The sequence below is a fragment of the Schistocerca cancellata genome, chromosome 9 (assembly GCF_023864275.1).
Source record: "Schistocerca cancellata isolate TAMUIC-IGC-003103 chromosome 9, iqSchCanc2.1, whole genome shotgun sequence".
NCBI classification, from domain to species: Eukaryota; Metazoa; Arthropoda; class Insecta; order Orthoptera; family Acrididae; genus Schistocerca; species Schistocerca cancellata.
In genome coordinates this window covers 166,792,957-166,813,773 of record NC_064634.1, presented here as the reverse complement: position 1 = coordinate 166,813,773, position 20,817 = coordinate 166,792,957, and the positions used below count along the sequence as shown (strand labels likewise).

The 20,817-nt window shown below is 44.7% G+C and overlaps 1 protein-coding gene across 2 annotated transcripts in view; it reads right to left on the bottom strand.

Annotated features, from left to right (window-relative positions):
• LOC126100237 (netrin receptor UNC5B) overlaps nucleotides 1-20,817 on the bottom strand; it is a 345,034-nt gene that overhangs the window by 214,110 nt on the left and 110,107 nt on the right. The window lies entirely within an intron of this gene.

Sequence of the window (20,817 nt, the reverse complement as noted above, 5' to 3'; positions counted from 1 at the left end):
GTCCGCGAAACGACTCATCCAATTTTGTAGGCGCACTTTGTAGCCTGCCGTGGTGGACATTCCCACAGAAAGTGTATGTATAATAGAACAGCGCAGCCGAACTTCTGGCTGCCTCGACTCGACCACAGAAAAGTTGCAGCCTAGCGAGGACGCCTGTCAGGGCCACAGAGGTGTCACCAACCTGCAGCGAGCCTATCGCGGTATCCGGAATAATTTATTAGCGGGCCGGAGGCGCCCGGCGCGAGAGCGGTCGCAGCAGACGCGGGAGCGAAACGCACGGGCCGTGTCGCCGCGTGGGTAATTGATGATTCCTGCCGCCGTCGTCTCGCTCGCGCGGCGCTCTGCAACACCTCTTAACTCCCGGGACGAAGGTGCTCTTCCGATTCATCTTGCAACATTAATGGCGCAAGTGGGTGACAAGTTTCCGCCATATTTCGCAATCATCACGCTGGTGCCAGGCGCCATGGGGACACAACTAAAACAAGTACGGGGTCACACTGAAAGCTTGTAGCTGAGACAAAGGGACTAGCTTACTCCCATTAAATGTTCGCGGCGCGCGCCATTTCGGGCAAATTATGAATTAACATCGTTCCGATTTACGAGTATGGAATATTGTGGGCACTGCCCAGGAAACCTCTTGCACTGAATCTTTTGTGCGTGTGTGTGTGTGTGTGTGTGTGTGTGTGTCATTAGTCTTCCGACTGGCTGAAAAAACCCGCCACAATTTCCTGTCCTTTGCTAACCTCTCGTCCTCCAAGTAGCACTTGTACCTAACATCCTCAGTAATTTGTGTCTTCTCCTCATACGGCTTTTATCCTCTACAGTTCCCTCAAGCATCTTAGAAATTATTCCTCGATCTCTTAACACACGTCCTACCGTACTCACTCTTATTCTTGTCAATGTTCTGCACATGTTCTCTTTGCCAGTTCTATGCAGAACCTTCCTCATTTCCCACCTTAACGCCGCACCTAATTTACAACATCCTTCTGCAGCACCGCATCTCAAACGCATCGATTCTCTCCTTTTCCAGTTTCTTCACAGTGGATGATTCACTACCGTAGCGTGCTGTGGTCCAAACGCATATTCTCAGAAATGTTCCCAGAATGAGATTTTCACTCTGCAGCGGAGTGCGCGCTGATATGAAACTTCCTGACAGATTAAAACTGTGTGCTGGACGAGACTCGAACTCGGGACCTTTGCCTTTCGCGGGCAAGTGCTCTACCATCTGAGCTTCCCAAGCACGACTCACGCCCCGTCCTCACAGCTTTACTTCTGCCAGTACCTTGCCTCCTATCTTCCAAACTTTACAGAAGCTCTTCTGCGAAACTTGCAGAACTAGCACTCCTGAAAGAAAGGATATTGCGGAGACATGGCTTAGCCACAGCCTGGGGCATGTTTCCAGAGTGAGATTTTCACTCTGCAGCGGAGTTTGCGCTGATATGAAACTTCCTGACAGATTAAAACTGTGTGCCGGATCGAGACTCGAACTCGGGACCTTTGCCTTTCGCTGGAAAGTGCTCTACCATCTGAGCTTCCCAAGCACGACTCACACCCAGTCCTCACACTTGTCCGCGAGAGGCAAATGTCCCGAGTTCGAGTCTCGGTCCGGCACAGTTTTAATCTGTCAGGAAGTTTCTCAGAAATGTTGTCCTCAAACTAGGGGCCGATGCTCGAATCTAGTATCATTTTGGCCAAGTGTGCGTTTTCGCTTATGCTAGTCTGGTTTTTATGTTCTACTTGCTTCATCTGTCATACGTTGTTGAGCTTTCAAGGAAGCAATATTCCTTCATTTTGTCTTCTTCGTGGTCCACAATACTTATGTCAAGTTTATGCCTGATCTCATTTCTCCTACTGTTCATTACTTCCATCTTTCTTGCTTTTACTCTCAGTCCATAGTGAGTGCTCATTAGACTGTTCATTCTATTCAACATATCCTGCAATTATTCCTCACTTTCACAGAGGATATGTCATCAGCGAATCTCATCATTGATACCATTTCACCCTTAATTTTATTCCCACTCCTGAACTTTTCTTTTTTTGCCATCATTCCTTCTTCGATGTACATACTGAACAGTAGGGGTGAAAGACTACGTCTCCGTCTAGCAGTTCATTCTTCGTCTTGGCACCGAGTGGGGAAATAGTAAATGACGGAATAAATATTAGAAATAGCTCATTGTCTCATTTCCACAGAAACGTACTAAACAGCACGGCATCCAGTCTACTTCTCCCAGTCTTATGCTATAATTGGGAGAGAAAATTTTTAAGAAGAAGTAACAAGGTATCATGGTAACAAACATGTGAGCCATAAATTGTGACCTGTAAAGAAAAGATTAAAATGAAAACAGTCCAAATTAGATGTCGTGGCGTGCAGCATAACCAAGGTATCGTCTTGCTCGGTTTGAAAGCTCCCACTGTTGTCAGAATGAGATTTTCACTCTGCAGCGGAGTGTGCGCTGATATGAAACTTCATGGCAGATTAAAACTGTGTGCCCGACCGAGACTCGAACTCGGGACCTTTGCCTTTCGCGGGCAAGTGCTCTACCATCTGAGCTACCGAAGCACGACTCACGCCCGGTACTCACAGCTTTACTTCTGCCAGTATCTCGTCTCCTACCTTCCAAACTTTACAGAAGCTCTCCTGCAAAACTTGCAGAACTAGCACTCCTGAAAGAAAGGATATAGCGGAGACATGGCTTAGCCACAGCCTGAGGGATGTTTCCAGAATGAGATTTTCACTCTGCAGCGGAGTGTGCGCTGATACGAACCTTCCTGGCAGATTAAAACTGTGTGCCCGACCGAGACTCGAACTCGGGACCTTTGCCTTTCGCGGGCAAGTTAATCTGCCAGGAAGTTTCATATCAGCGCACACTCCGCTGCAGAGTGAAAATCTCATTCTGCAAACATCCCCCAGGCTGTGGCTAAGCCATGTCTCCGCTATATCCTTTCTTTCAGGAGTGCTAGTTCTGCAAGGTTCGCAGGAGAGCTTCTGTAAAGTTTGGAAGGTAGGAGACGAGATACTGGCAGAAGTAAAGCTGTGAGTACCGGGCGTGAGTCGTGCTTCGGTAGCTCAGATGGTAGAGCACTTGCCCGCGAAAGGCAAAGGTCCCGAGTTCGAGTCTCGTTCGGGCACACAGTTTTAATCTGCCAGGAAGTTTCCCACTGTTGTCTTTTTCTATGTTTGCGTATTAAATTTGGGTTTCTGCAGAGTTTACAACTTCGAATTTATATACAAGGTGTTTGACTGTTACGCGCACAACCGAAAGGGTTTATTAGTGGACAATGAGACAAGCAAATAATAACCGATGTACACACAAGTACAGCCGTGCCAATGTTACAACATTGTTAATGTCGGAGGCTACGGTGCATGACGTTCCTTATGGTGAAAGGATGCACATGTGGTTCATGCATGATGACGCACCGGCGCACTCTGATGTTGCTGTCCGATAATACGTAGCACGACTCTTCAGCAACAAGTGTATCTGTCTTGGTTCGCAAATACCATGGTCTGCCGGACCCCTCGATTCGACCTCGTAAATCTTTTTGTGTGGGGATATTTAAAATCTGTGATGTATTCTACCACAGCGTCGATGACGTTTTTGAACGTTTACGGGCATCGAAGAAGAAACGTGCTGAGGCCTGCCTTCACAAGAACGCTAGCCATGCGGATCACTTGTTATGTGTTTATCCTCGACTGCATGTCTGTAGTGTGGAACCTGGTGGACTCTGTTATAAGATGTTCACGTACTCAAGTCGTAATACGGCGTATTGCGGAAACCAATGGTTTCTTGATATATATTCACAAGGATTTTTTACATTCTTCATTGTTCTATACTCGCACCTTTCGTTTGTACCTTTATAAAAAATGAATACAGTCAAGTATTACAAAAGAAAGCCTCTAATGACGTCTAACAAATAAAAAGCGGCGAAGCACGCTGTGAAAATACTTTAAAGGCTATATTATGCACAGCTTAACGATTTTTGAAAAATCGTGGTTTGGCACAGTAGCTTTGTGTTATCGTACTTTATTATAGCTCTCTCTTACGGTCAAACAGCAGATCATGCTCAGGTATTTTGTATGCAAGAAAAAGAGTTAATTAGGCGTATAATCACGAAACAAAATGTAATAATGACAACGTAAGACATTGATCTAGGTCCAAATGATCACGTTTTGAGGCATATCCTGTAATTAACACCTTGTTTTTGTAACTGTACGCTATGTGACGAATGTTTAATGGACATATGAGGATTTTTTTTTTGCTTTGTGATAACTGTGCGTAATTATCGTATTTTTCATTTATATTAATACCGAAGGATGGTCTGGTCTTTCACCAAACTGTCAGTTTTCATATAGTAACATACAGCTGTTGAGCTTCTTATAAATGAATTGGTGATTTCTATGGGGTATGATGGATTTCTTCGTATTTACACTAAAAACCGAGAGCATATAATAATAAATTATTTTATGCAACGAAGGGAATCGCAATAATATAAGACCTCCAAAGTAGAGAATTTTGCAGAAAGAACGTTATAACTCAAAGAGAGTGAACCAGTACTGGTGAGATAGAGAAGGTATCGAGATTCTGTTTTAATCAGAAGCATGTGGGTAAATAATTCTATGATATATCTGAGGAATGCTACTGCAACTTATGGTGGAAATTGTCGTAAACCTCAAACTGCCCAGAGCAAGAGAATAAAAATCTTTGAAAATCTGTCTCAGTGGACTAGAGCGGCCTTCCTCGGGAACTCAGCGAAGTTGCGGGAAGACAAACTGCGCGGAGCGGCGGCTCGGCCTCCGGTAACTCACTTGTTCGACGCCCTCCGCGATTGGACACGTCCTGCAAATCTGTGGGCCGACGTGATTTGAATGGAATACCGCTGCAGCACGGTGGGCCGGGAACTCCTCGGTTACGCGGGTACTTCGCTCTCTGTCCTCCTTTCAATCCGCGTCAAACAATTCACCTAGTTATCTAAGATTACAAAGTGGACAGACAAGCTTCATAGAACTGCTGATATATTGATGTGAAGATAGCATTGCCGGAAATAAACATGACTCTGAGGGTCCATTACACGAAAAAGGACAGGTTCTTTATTATTAAACTGATATTACATATAAAGTAACTTAGCAAGAACGAGAAAGAGTCTTACTCGGAACTGTGATCGATAAAGCGGAATATTAATGATCACAAAGGAGGGTAGAGGCAAGGAGGAGTGGTGGAGCAGACTCGACAGGAAAAGAAAGCGTTCTATAACAATAATAAATAAGAGTGAAGGATTGGGAGTGAATTCCACGTTTTTAAAAAATGTACGTTAGGAAGAAATTACTTTAAAGTGTACAAAGAGAATCGGCGAAAAGAAATCAGTGTCATGTATAATACGATGCTTTACAAAAGAAATACAATTATCAATAACACTTCCGGCCGCGGTGGTCTAGCGGTTCTGGCGCTGCAGTCCGGAACCGCGGGACTGCTACGGTCGCAGGTTCGAATCCTGCCTCCGGCATGGGTGTGTGTGATGTCCTTAGGTTAGCTAGGTTTAAGTAGTTCTAAGTTCTAGAGGACTTATGACCTAAGATGTTGAGTCCCATAGTGCTCAGAGCCATTTGAACCATCAATAAGACATAACGAGATATTAACAGGAATAGGCGGCAACAATAATCTGCATAAGACTTATCCCAGATTTGTGCAAAGCACAAAGCACGTTTGAATATGCACGAAGCGATGAGAAATGTAGAACGGATTTTGTAGTGTGAAGTCAGTATTCGGAAGTGAATAAGTTCACGAAGGATGGAATGAAAACAATATAAAAGACTTTCCGTAGGTATGACATATAGCAGAACACTGCCTCCAATGAGCTATAATAATCTGCCCTTTGTCAAAGACGCTTATGTCTGTAGAATACACCGTTTGAGGCCCGTATCGTCACTAGAATGATACCACATTAGGTTTTGCTACGCTTGTACTGTATATTCCTAAACGTGGAATGGGCCAGCAACAGACTTCGTGGTAGAGCGTGATCATAATGTTTTCGCTCAAAAGCGTATGTAAGTTCAATTTCTCATTTATGTCTAACTATGGATGTAATGCACAGGCACTGAATAGTTCTTAAGTGATAGAAAGCAAGTTTTAGGGCCTTAATTATCGTCATAGCTGAAACTGTAGGGTACGAATAAATGTGAAGTGGATGGGAGGGGATACTGTTTGATGTAATATGTGTACCGTCTGAAGAAAACAAGTGAGTCCCCCAGGAGAAGTCAATGTAACTGTACATCATCGGCGGGTATGTAAATGGTTCGAGATGCAGTTCTTCGTGACAGGTATATTGAACCACCAAAGAAACTGATATAGGCATGTGTATTCAAGTACAGAGATATGTAAACAGAATACGGCGCTGCTTTCGGCAGCGCCTATATGAGACAACAAGTGTCCGGCATAGTTGTTAGATCGGTTACTGCTCCTACAATGGCAGGTTATCAAGATTTAAGTGAGTTAGAACGTGGTGTAATAGTCGGCGCACGAGCAATGGGACATAGCACCTCCGAGGCAGCAATGAAGTGGGGATTTTCCCGTACGACCATTTCACGAGTGTACCGTGGATATCAGGAATCGGGTAAAACATCAAATCACCGGCATCGTTGCGGCCGGAAAAAGATACTGCAAGAATGGGACCAGCGACAATTGAAGAGAATTGTTCAACGTGACAGCCGGCCGTTGTGGCCGTGCGGTTAAAGGCGCTTCAGACTGGAACCGCGTGACCGCTACTGTCGCAGGTTCGAATCCTGCCTCGGGCATGGATGTGTGTGATGTCCTTAGGTTAGTTAGGTTTAATTAGTTCTAACTTCTAGGCGACTGATGACCTCAGAAGTTAAGTCGCATAGTGCTCAGAGCCATTTTTTCAACGTGACAGAAGCACAACCCTTCCGCAAACTGCCGTAGATTTTAATGCTGGGCCATCAACAAGTGTTAGCTTGAGAACCATCCCAAGAAACATCCCAATAAACATCCACTCGTCTATCCTCGATGACTGCACGACACTAAGCTTTACGCCTCGTATGGGGCCGTCAGCACCGACATTAGAGTGTTGATGAATGGAAATATGTTGTCTGATCGTACGAGCCTCGTTTCAGATTATATCGAACGGATACACACATACGGGTAAGGAGACAAGCTCATGAATCCATGGACCCTGCAAGTCAGCAGGGGACTGTTCATACTGGTGGGGGCTCTATAATGATATGGGACCCCTGATACGTTTGGATACGACTCTGACAGGTGACACGTACGTAGGCATCCTGTCTGATCACCTGCATCCGTTCATGTCCAATATGAATTCCGACGGACTTGGGAAATTCCAGCAGGACAATGCGACACGCCAAATGTCCAGAATTTCTACAGAGTGGCTCCAGGAACACTGTTGTTGTTGTGGTCTTCAGTCCTGAGACTGGTTTGATGCAGCTCTCCATGCTACTCCATCCTGTGCAAGCTTCTTCATCTCCCAGTATCTACTGCAACCTACATCCTTCTGAATCTGCTTAGTGTATTCATCTCTTGGTCTCCCTCTACGATTTTTACCCTCCACACTGCCCTCCAATGCTAAATTTGTGATCCCTTGATGCCTCAAAACATGTCCTACCAACCGATCCCTTCTTCTAGTCAAGTTGTGCCACAAACTTCTCTTCTCCCCAATCCTATTCAATACCTCCTCATTAGTTACGTGATCTACCCACCTTATCTTCAGCATTCTTCTGTAGCACCACATTTCGAAAGCTTCTATTCTCTTCTTGTCCAAACTAGTTATCGTCCATGTTTCACTTCCATACATGGCTACACTCCATACAAATACTTTCAGAAACGACTTCCTGACACTTAAATCTATACTCGATGTTAACAAATTCCTCTTCTTGAGAAACGCTTTCCTTGCCATTGCCAGTCTACATTTTATATCCTCTCTACTTCGACCATCATCGGTTATTTTACTCCCTAAATAGCAAAACTCCTTTACTACTTTAAGTGTCTCATTTCCTAATCTAATTCCCTCAGCATCACCCGACTTAATTTGACTACATTCCATTATCCTCGTTTTACTTTTGTTGATGTTCATCTTATATCCTCCTTTTAAGACACTGTCCATTCCGTTCAACTGCTCTTCCAAGTCCTTTGCAGTCTCTGACAGAATTACAATGTCATCGGCGAACCTCAAAGTTTTTACTTCTTCTCCATGAATTTTAATACCTACTCCGAATTTTTCTTTTGTTTCCTTTACTGCTTGCTCAATATACAGATTGAATAACATCGGGGAGAGGCTACAACCCTGTCTTACTCCTTTCCCAACCACTGCTTCCCTTTCATGCCCCTCGACTCTTATAACTGCCATCTGATTTCTGTACAAACTGTAAATAGCCTTTCGCTCCCTGTATTTTACCCCTGCCACCTTCAGAATTTGAAAGAGAGTATTCCAGTTAACATTGTCAAAAGCTTTCTCTAAGTCTACAAATGCTAGAAACGTAGGTTTGCCTTTTCTTAATCTTTCTTCTAAGATAAGTCGTAAGGTCAGTATTGCCTCACGTGTTCCAACATTTCTACGGAATCCAAACTGATCTTCCCCGAGGTCGGCTTCTACCAGTTTTTCCATTCGTCTGTAAAGAATTCGTGTTAGAATTTTGCAGCTGTGACTTATTAAACTGATAGTTCGGTAATTTTCACATCTGTCAACACCTGCTTTCTTTGGGATTGGAATTATTATATTCTTCTTGAAGTCTGAGGGTATTTCGCCTGTCTCATACATCGTGCTCACCAGATGGTAGAGTTTTGTCATGACTGGCTCTCCCGAGGCCATCAGTAGTTCAAATGGAATGTTGTCTACTCCCGAGGCCTTGTTTCGACTCAAGTCTTTCAGTGCTCTGTCAAACTCTTCACGCAGTATCTTATCTCCCATTTCGTCTTCATCTACATCCTCTTCCATTTCCATAATATTGTCCTCAAGTACATCGCCCTTGTATAAACCCTCTATATACTCCTTCCACCTTTCTGCCTTCCCTTCTTTGCTTAGAACTGGGTTGCCATCTGAGCTCTTGATATTCATACAAGTGGTTCTCTTCTCTCCAAAGGTCTCTTTAATTTTCCTGTAGGCAGTATCTATCTTACCCCTAGTGAGACAAGCCTCTACATCCTTACATTTGTCCTCTAGCCATCCCTGCTTAGCCATTTTGCACTTCCTGTCGATATCATTTTTGAGACGTTTGTATTCCTTTTTGCCTGCTTCATTTACTGCATTTTTATATTTTCTCCTTTCATCAATTAAATTCAATATTTCTTCTGTTACCCAAGGATTTCTATTAGCCCTCGTCTTTTTACCTACTTGATCCTCTGCTGCCTTCACTACTTCATCCCTCAGAGCTACCCATTCTTCTTCTACTGTATTTCTTTCCCCCATTCCTGTCAATTGTTCCCTTATGCTCTCCCTGAAACTCTCTACAACCTCTGGTTCTTTCAGTTTATCCAGGTCCCATCTCCTTAAATTCCCACCTTTTTGCAGTTTCTTCAGTTTCAATCTGCAGTTCATAACCAATAGATTGTGGTCAGAATCCACATCTGCCCCAGGAAATGTCTTACAATTTAAAACCTGGTTCCTAAATCTCTGTCTTACCATTATATAATCTATCTGATACCTTTTAGTATCTCCAGGATTCTTCCAGGTATACAACCTTCTTTTATGATTCTTGAACCAAGTGTTGGCTATGATTAAGTTATGCTCTGTGCAAAATTCTACAAGGCGGCTTCCTCTTTCATTCCTTCCCCCCAATCCATATTCACCTACTATGTTTCCTTCTCTCCCTTTTCCTACTGACGAATTCCAGTCACCCATGACTATTAAATTTTCGTCTCCCTTCACTACCTGAATAATTTCTTTTATCTCGTCATACATTTCATCTATTTCTTCATCATCTGCAGAGGTAGTTGGCATATAAACTTGTACTACTGTAGTAGGCATTGGCTTTGTGTCTATCTTGGCCACAATAATGCGTTCACTATGCTGTTTGTAGTAGCTAACCCGCACTCCTATTATTTTTATTCATTATTAAACCTACACCTGCATTACCCCTATTTGATTTAGTATTTATAACCCTGTAATCACCTGACCAAAAGTCTTGTTCCTCCTGCCACCGAACTTCACTAATTCCCACTATATCTAACTTTAACCTATCCATTTCCCTTTTTAAATTTTCTAACCTACCTGCCCGATTAAGGGATCTGACATTCCACGCTCCGATCCGTAGAACGCCAGTTTTCTTTCTCCTGATAACGACGTCCTCCTGAGTAGTCCCCGCCCGGAGATCCGAATGGGGGACTATTTTACCTCCGGAATATTTTACCCAAGAGGACGCCATCATCATTTAATCATACAGTAGAGCTGCATGTCCTCGGGAAAAATTACGGCTGTAGTTTCCCCTTGCTTTCAGCCGTTCGCAGTACCAGCACAGCAAGGCCGTTTTGGTTAATGTTACAAGGCCAGATCGGTCAGTCATCCAGACTGTTGCCCCTGCAACTACTGAAAAGGCTGCTGCCCCTGTTCAGGAACCACATGTTTGTCTGGCCTCTCAACAGATACCCCTCCGTTGTGGTTGCACCTACGGTACGGCCATCTGTATCGCTGAGGCACGCAAGCCTCCCCACCAACGGCAAGGTCCATGGTTCATGGGGGGGCCAGGAACACTCTTCTGAGTTTAAACACTTCTGCTGGTCACCAAGTTCCCCAGACATGAGCATTATTGAGTATATCTGGTATGCCTTGCAACGAGCTGTTCAGAAGAGATCTCCACCCCCTCGTACTCTTACGGAGTTATGGACAGCCCTGCAGGATTCATGGTGTCAATTCCTTCCAGCACTACTTCAGACATTAGTCGTGTCCATGCCACCTCGTGCTGCAGCACTTCTGTATGCTCGTGGGGGCCCTACACTATATTAGGTTGATGTACCAGTTTGTTTGGTTCTTCTGTATATATATATATATGATCGGAAATTACTTTCCGAATACCCCTTGCATAAATACACTCCTGGAAATTGAAATAAGAACACCGTGAATTCATTGTCCCAGGAAGGGGAAACTTTATTGACACATTCCTGGGGTCAGATACATCACATGATCACACTGACAGAACCACAGGCACATAGACACAGGCAACAGAGCATGCACAATGTCGGCACTAGTACAGTGTATATCCACCTTTCGCAGCAATGCAGGCTACTATTCTCCCATGGAGACGATCGTAGAGATGCTGGATGTAGTCCTGTGGAACGGCTTGCCATGCCATTTCCACCTGGCGCCTCAGTTGGACCAGCGTTCGTGCTGGACGTGCAGACCGCGTGAGACGACGCTTCATCCAGTCCCAAACATGCTCAATGGGGGACAGATCCGGAGATCTTGCTGGCCAGGGTTGTTGACTTACACCTTCTAGAGCACGTTGGGTGGCACGGGATACATGCGGACGTGCATTGTCCTGTTGGAACAGCAAGTTCCCTTGCCGGTCTAGGAATGGTAGAACGATGGGTTCGATGACGGTTTGGATGTACCGTGCACTATTCAGTGTCCCCTCGACGATCACCAGTGGTGTACGGCCAGTGTAGGAGATCGCTCCCCACACCATGATGCCGGGTGTTGGCCCTGTGTGTCTCGGTCGTATGCAGTCCTGATTGTGGCGCTCACCTGCACGGCGCCAAAAACGCATACGACCATCATTGGCACCAAGGCAGAAGCGACTCGCATCGCTGAAGACGACACGTCTCCATTCGTCCCTCCATTCACGCCTGTCGCGACACCACTGGAGGCGGGCTGCACGATGTTGGGGCGTGAGCGGAAGACGGCCTAACGGTGTGCGGGACCGTAGCCCAGCTTCATGGAGACGGTTGCGAATGGTCCTCGCCGATACCCCAGGAGCAACAGTGTCCGTAATTTGCTGGGAAGTGGCGGTGCGGTCCCCTACGGCACTGCGTAGGATCCTACGGTCTTGGCGTGCATCCGTGCGTCGCTGCGGTCCGGTCCCAGGTCGACGGGCACGTGCACCTTCCGCCGACCACTGGCGACAACATCGATGTACTGTGGAGACCTCACGTCCCACGTGTTGAGCAATTCGGCGGTACGTCCACCCGGCCTCCCGCATGCCCACTATACGCCCTCGCTCAAAGTCCGTCAACTGCACATACGGTTCACGTCCACGCTGTCGCGGCTTGCTACCAGTGTTAAAGACTGCGATGGAGCTCCGTATGCCACGGCAAACTGGCTGACACTGACGGCGGCGGTGCACAAATGCTGCGCAGCTAGCGCCATTCGACGGCCAACACCGCGGTTCCTGGTGTGTCCGCTGTGCCGTGCGTGTGATCATTGCTTGTACAGCCCTCTCGCAGTGTCCGGAGCAAGTATGGTGGGTCTGACACACCGGTGTCAATGTGTTCTTTTTTCCATTTCCAGGAGTGTATCTTGTTTGTGTAGGCTTCCCTCTGGCTCTCACTTTTGTTTCCTACTCGTTCACCTACAGCGCTGAGGTCACAAGTCTGAGCGGAAACAGAATAGTTGCGCGCATACAGTTCATGCAAACAGATGTGAACACCGTAGACAAGATGCGCAGTAGATCTCGCTCAGTCGATTGCCGGCGTCGGACGTGTTGCCAGTGAGTCAGGCGGAACGCTGCACTAACAGACGTTCCGGGAGAATACATTACGAGTTACATATTCCGGGGGCTCTCTTAAGTAGCGAAAGTTTAATTACAACTACCCTCTCATTGTTAGAGAACAGACCGTGTATGTGTTTTGTATGTTGTCTCAATGCTTTGCGGTAACCTATCACCGAATGGAAGCCTGCCGTTAGCTTTACCTACCTATGTAATCGTTGCATTTCACTCCTGCTGTCTCCGAACCCAGTTTTAAGGTATCATTTTTGACACTCGCTAAGACTTACCTGAAGAAACAGGAAGCTTAATTTTTCGACTCATCTGACAACTATATACCAATTTTTGATGGCTTCATAAAGAGGTAAGAACGTTTCATTTCATAATAAAGCCCATCTGCAAGGGCAGAGAACAAAGTTGAGAGTACTGCTGTCATCGTCACAGCTGAAGAAAGGAAAGCACAGGCGGACGGGGCACAGAGACGTCATTAACGGAATTAGATCAGAGGGAAGGACGGGCCGGCTTCTTTTGTTATAGGGGGAGACAGTCGTCCTCGTAACAGGAGACGCGGCTCCTCAAAGGCGTCGGGAATAGCCGCGATGGAACGAGACAGTCGAACTTCCGCTGGCTGTGATGTCGCGGGATTACACCGGGCAGCGCCGGGAGCCGCGTCACCCGCTTTGACGCGTGGCGCATCGATTTCTAACGAAAGAGGACGGACGTCGTGTTTGGGAGATAAACGAGTGCCACTGGTATTTTTTGGAGTGGTCGGGCTGCGTGGGGTAACTGGCTACTCACAACCGGTTTCCTAAGATAAGCCGAGTAAACCGTCAGTGACAAGATGTTTCTGGTAATCGCCTGAAACGTGCGTCCTGCTCCGTCCTCCGAGTTATCCTGCCGCAGACAGCATCCACGAGCTCTTAAGCCGTCCTCTCCTGCAATCATCTAAAATCTCTAATGTTTTAGGTATTCAGGAGAAAAATAAACTGTAGGTGGGAACCCAAGTCCGAAATCATCACACATCAAGGAAACAGAGCACCTAATTCATAGAAGACAAGGCACCAGCTAGTTCCACCTTCTCCACTGGCGGTCGTGACCATCAGTGGCGATCGTTGAATAAAAAACAACATGGCGAGACGTTCCACTTACGGTCCGTCAGCGTACAAAGTCATGTTTGTTGCCGAAGGGGTGGCCCAGTGGCAGGAGTAGACGTCTATAGCTTCGACAGTCTGTAGCGTCGTTAGATGATGTTTCCGGAAGCGGGTTCCTATCCTCTATTTGTTATTCAAGATGCCCTTTACAACACGTCGCAACATTTCCGGGACACTCCGTTTGCAACAATTCGACTAATTTCTAACAAGGGAAACTCTCCATCACCCCCCCCCCCCTCTCCGCCTCAGATTTAGTTGTAAGATACCCCAGTGGACAGCCCGTCAAAAACTGAACACAGATCAAGCACGAAGAAAAGGAATAAAGTGTACTGAACTGTGTGAAAAAAGCAAAATAGAAACAGTGAACGGTCCAAGATTAAAATGTGCATTATCGAGAAAAGCAGAATAGTCGTGGCGTCGTAAGTCGTCACGGCGTTGGACGATCAATCGGACAAGCCGTGTTCGAAGTTCCCTTGTGCTATTTATTTTTACTTTTTTTATTTCTTCGCAACATTATGAACTATCCGTTCAGTTCCTGAAACGGTTTTTTTTTTTTTGTGGTCTTGGCAGATTCAGACCATACATTGGTTATAGAATATGAGTCATGTGGGAAGAATAGGTTAGCGTCGGAAATAAATGTGAATCAATAGTGAGAGCAGGCGAGATACCACATGGACGTCTACAGAAATGAAAACAACAAATAAACTGGTGTGAACTACGTTACAAAGGAATTCGAGAGCCAAAACTTCCAAAACGGAACACAGCTTCAAAAACGTATGTTTTGACAGAGCACAAAGAAACTGCTTGAGTGTGAAATTTGCGTTCATTTGTTGCAGCTTATGCGACAAACTATTATGTTTTCGTCATTTCCTTGGGAGTGATCACATTCGCATTCATACGAACCCCTAAATCGGGCAAGGAGGCACATCCCACTCACTCAACTGGCTTACAAATTAGATGCGTCGGTAAGAGGTTCCTATCATGACACGTGTACTGTCACTAATGTCGTGTATGACACACCAGACGTATTTTACAATGGATTCGGATGACTTGCCTTCTTATCATCAAACGTTTGCGGTTCCCATTCGAAAGCCACTTCCTTTATATAGTAGTTTATAGAGTAGCTGTGCAGAATCAACTGTGATTATAGGCCCCTATCTCACACCTCACTGTTGCAGACGGACGTTACACCACCACGCAGACACAAATTTGAATACAGCGAAGAGTGGAAAGAAGAAGAAGAAGAAGAACACATGACTCAAGGAGCCGCCGCCTTGTCTGCAGACTAAGACACCTAAAAACAGGAGGTCTCCGTTTTTCTCCACTTTCAAGGTCAAATAAATACTCGGATGGAGGGAGTTAAGGCGTTCCAGAAATGTAGGAAGCGTTCCTGTCTCATTTGGCCATACTACAAAGGTTTCTCCAGAAACATTTAGGTTTCAAAATCGCCAACTGAAGTGCTTTTTCCTGGAAATCTCCCAGAAAAACGTTAGCTACTATGGGAACACTATCAGTTTACTCAAAATGTTATCAGTTAAATAAAAAGTAGGATGATATAAGCACATGTTTGAGAATGTGTAAAATGTCCTTCTCCAGCTCAGCTCCTATCAGTTGTGGTGGATTCACCAGAGGTACTGATGTAAACTAATACGTCAGCTGGTTCGAGACGCAAATTCTTCACTCGCTGTATAAAATGTTCTAAGTTTCGAATACGGTGTTCACATTTTTCTACCGTGGGCTACTTGTCCAGAGTTAACCGAGACCAGTAAAATTATACTTTTCCGTACTGATTTGATTGTGATGTTTTTGTGTGACTCTTCCCCTGTTGACTTGTAACTGTGTCCTGTTTTGTTGTTGTGGTAATTATCGGCGGAGGATGTTAGAGCCAGCCGAAAGCGGTGCACTGAGGTGTTAGCAGTGAACATATTTCAGTCCAGTGGTCGGAGTCCGGAATATTTGTTGAAGTAGTGAAGATAGTTACAGGATTTGTAATTACTGGCTTTGAAGTTATGACAACTTTAACCCTGTCTCGCACGTCAAAGGAGGTTGGTGGCAGTTATTTAGGATGTTTCGTGGTGTAGCTGTGCAGAGAATTCATCCTGATCCACCAATAAACATTTGCGAATAATCTGTGGAGCTGTGCGTCGCGTAATTTATGACACGCGTCGCCACATAGCCAAGAGTGCGTGGACTCTGGCAGGAAGTGAGAATTCGCGCCACGCTATGGAAGCTCCGAGGCGCGGACGAGAGGAGTGTTTCAACATCACTTCCGGCTCACACGGCCCACAACTCGCCTCCTGCACCCTCGGGGCTTCGAGGCTACTGCTCGGTTTGGCGAGATTCAAACAGCTCCGGATAAGTGTTTCAACACTCAGGCCTTTCAGCTCATCTACCTCCTGAACAGAATGTAGGAAATTTCATTGGTCGTCTCGTGCTTTGGCTAATAGTATTCCTCTGCAGAATGCTGCTTCCTGGCGAGACTTTGAGCAGTTTATTACTTAGTCAACATAGCGCGCACCAGCCACAACCAATTTATTAGCACTACGGGAAGCCTCACATACCATCTCTCGCAGGACTAGATTTTGGCCACATTTTTATTTAGTTTGTACACCAGCGACATGGTCACCACTGATTCTGTAAAGTACAGATACGCTGACAACCTAGCGACAGCAACTCAAAGCAACACCCACCAGTGTATATCAATTTCTACACAGTGGCGCAGTTTTCGCGTCTCACATAACTACGCAAGATATAATCTTTCGTAAATAACTAAACACATTTGAATTTTATGAATATAGATGTAAAATAGCAAGCTACTGAAATAGGTCCGCACTTAAATAAAAAACTACCCACGTCTCAGAAAATTATGTTCCCAGTGTATACCAATAACACCACGAAGTACATCAAGAGACAGTGCAAAAGGCAGTGAAGTAATGGAGGTATGAAAACTGTTAAAAATGGCGTCTGACTGCGAAAAATACTTAGTATCTATAGTAGAGAGATGAAGATAAATAAATAAATTAACTTTGGCTCCCAGAATGTAGTAAGACATTCTATGTGACATTTCATTGCTTGACTCATCATTGCCACTGTTAATTAACCAAAAGCTTTTGATTCGGCCACTCGACGCTGTTTGAAGCCGTACCAGGCGTTCCCACTCTGTATCAACCTATCCATCCCTAGAAACAGCTAATGTGTCCACCTAGAAATGAAATTAAACACGACTTTTTATTTAATTTTTTTCATTGTTTATTACCTCATTCCTTCGTCTGTAAGGGCAGCGCAACGGTACAACTGACCGCTTTTCATTCGAAAGAGATCGGAAAACAACAACTGATATGGAAGGAAAAACACATTGAAATATTTGCATGGTTGACGTTGGTAGTTAACATTGAAGACATTAAAATATGCTTTAGACCACTTTTGTATTTTGAAAACGATTTTGAATGCGTAAGAAAAAAAATTGAGTTTTGGATGTGACTCTACTCTGGATTATTGCAGATGACGCAATTATCTATAACGAAGTACAATCTGGAAAAACTGCGCAAGTGTCCAGGCAGATACCGATAAAATATCCAAGTAAAACGAATTTCACTAAAAGCGAACAAGCAATATCCTAAGACTTTAATATTGATGTTTCATAAGTGGACTCTATCAAGTCGTACAAATACCCGAGTAGAACATTTTGAAGGGATATGAAGTAATAGCGTAGGATTCGTCCTACGTTGGGGAAACGGGAAAAAGCTTTCAATGTACAAAGGAGGCTACTTCCAAATAGTTTGTGTGTCCATCTCAGAATACCGTTCAAGCGTGGGGGACACACATCAAATACTAAAAATGGATACTGAGCGCGTACAAAGAAGGACACCACGATTGGTCACAGGTTTGTTCGCCTCACGGGACAGAGTCACGGAGTCCCTGAAAACCTGAACACGATAGACGTTCATTATTCGGCAAAATCCTACTTACAAAGTTTTCGGGTCCAGTGTTAAGTGAAGAATCTAGAGAAACTCTTCAGGCTGCTCCTATCACTCCCTTAGGGATCGCGAACCCGAGATCAGGCTAATACTATAGTGCACACAGATCCATTTAGCAATCAGCCTTTCCACGCTCCATATGTCACTGAAACGGAAGAAACTCAAAAGATATACAATGATAAATACCCTCTGCCGAGCACTACATGCAGATGTAGATCTAGATATCTGTTAATGGCGACCATATTATAGAAGAGGGTGAGAAACTAAATCAGGGATTTTGGTGATAAAGTTTCCACTAACGAACACTCGTTCACAATCTCTGGCCTTCAGCGCAGAGATGTTCCGTTGCCTCCTCTGGATACGGAAGAGCGGCCCCGTTAGCCCCTGGGCCTTAGGCAGCCCGCCACGCAGGTGGCTACCGTCCCTGCCGCCAGATAAGATCTGGTAACCGAACTATACGGTGGTTAGTTCCGCCACTGGACCGAGATCTGAGGTAGCGGCTTACGGAATCCAGCCGCCTGACCGGTCGTTACGCTACCCTGGTAGCAGCGTTAGGAAAACCTTAAACGTGTTACGCAACCACCTGAGTAAGCTGAGCGGATCTTTACGATTGATAGCGTCTTGTTGCTATTAGCGAAGCGAAACTTGCGCTGCCATTTTACTTATGTACCTAGATGACATGTCTAGAATTTCCTTACTCTTTGGGAATTTGTAATGGGTTCAGAATAGGTTTCAGTTCAATAGAATCGAATTCGTGCCACAGAAGGAAACAAATGCACGTTTGGTCATTTAAATTGCAGCACCAGGCGGGATATCAAAAATGAAATTTGAGTTATATTTTTAAATGAAAGACGTAATTAACTGTCCTGAAGGAACAGCGACAATAACTTTTTTATAATTAGTTTTTTTTTAAATCGTTTCATTCTCTACTACCAGGAACGGAGCGGGTTGTTCGATATCGGGCCCATTGAAGAGTAGCGGTTCTATTAAGCCAAGTCTCAGAGAAGCTAATAATGGGGCAGTTCGGGGTTCCTATCGGGAATAAATGAGAGGGGCTTACCGTTTCCGGCATTCAGCTTACCTCGAAGGGAAACCTCCCGGAAGCCTTGGTCGGTACCGGGAGACTAGAACCACATTAATTTATTTCTGGGACATTGTGCGTCGATGAGGACATTGTACCAGCCAAAAATTGGAATTTTGTGTATGTGTGAAGTGGCTGCATGAAATCAGGGGAAACCCTACAGCAGTACTTTACACTTGGCGGGAGACACTATTTTCTAAGCCGGCTGCTGTGGCCGGGCGGTTCTAGGCCCTTCAGTCCGGAACCGCGCCGCTGCTATGGTCGCAGGTTCAAATCCTGCCTCGTGCATGGATGTGTCTGATGTCTTTAGGTTAGTTAGGATTAAGTAGTTATAAGTCTAGGGGACTGATAACCTCAGATGTTAAGTCCCATAGTGCTCAGAGCCATTTGAACCATTTTTTTTATTCACTGTGATTTTAATTTTCCCGGATGATCGGAGGGTGAAAAAAAAAACCCTCTTAATTTATGTGGTAACATTGTCGAATGGTAGGAGTGAAACGAGATGAATAGTATTCATGTTTTTGTATCACACATTCGACATCATCTGCTGTTTCATTTTGGGCATAGTTATAGGTATTCGTTAATTGCTTACGAATGTAGTGATTACTAAAGTTGTTGAAACACTGTCGCACTTTCGCCCAATAGTCGTGAATAGTCCTGGGAAAAAAGGAGTGCATTGTTTTAAATGTTTGTTCCCGTAATATAGAAACGATGCGTTTACCGACTTTGGTTCGTATTCGAAGTGAAATGTGCACGGTCCGAACTACAGAAGTGTAATAAGAATTTAAAAACACTAATAAAAGCTTATAATACAGATTCTGCACGTGAGTTTCCAATCTTATAGAAAATGTATTCACAGTTGCGAACATGAACCACTTTTGGCTGTATATTAAAAGGACGAGAATGAAAATTCGTACCGGAACGAAGAAGCAGTAGGCACTGATATTTCGTATTTCCTGTCTTAGACTAATGGACGTTCGTGGCGTCAGGAAAGACGTTAGGCCACGATACAATTAAAATGAAAAATGTTCCCTAAACCGAAGGTAGGTGGTTGTCCGTAATTAGATAACTATCTCTCAAAGATGACATTTGACATTTTAAATCTTCATCTAAATCACTTACAAAAACAAATGGGTTTAGAATCTGTCGCTGTAGTTTTGCACGAAGCGACTGTGGTATGACTTCTACATATAAAAAGTGATATTATGTACACAAGCAATTTCAGTCGGAAGCTAAAATTGCTAGCAGTTACGCACTTAAAGCTACCTGGAATAGGGGAAAAGTGTTGGCATGCCACAGTACGCTGCATATCCTCTATTATTCTAATGAACCTTATGCAAAATTTATGACAGATGTAGTGGAATTACTGAAATGTCTGTGCAGTCAATGAAAAAGGATTCTTCATAGCGACATTAGCCACTGATTTCCGCATTAAAATTTATAGAGGGAAGCACGTTTACACGCTTTTGTATGCACCAATATCTCTCTTATGCACGGTTTACTATGGAGGCAGCGGAATTACTGCAATGTCTGGCTACTCTCAGCACTTAAGAATCAAGAGCAACGCCTACTTTCTTGAGATGACCCCGTTTCAAGTTCTGCGAATATGTGTGTTATTCCCCCGGGAATCGAGCAATACATCATACAATGAAGGCTTTCACGACCGGATGGTACTTTTGTTGATAGTTCTTCCGGGTTATATGGCCGTGGTCCATGGAATTCTTCTATTCCTAACGTTTCGTCCAATACTACGTTGGACATCTTCAGAGGTATGGCTGGTCCTGCTGAGTCCCGCCGACAACACATCAGCCTGAGCGCCTTTCTCAGCGCCACTATGGATCTCATAAAGGAACACAGCGAGCACGCCATTCACTAAGAACAGATAGGTCGAACATTGTCACATTTTATTCCAACAGACCTTAGCATATTTTTAATATTTTACGAAAGTTA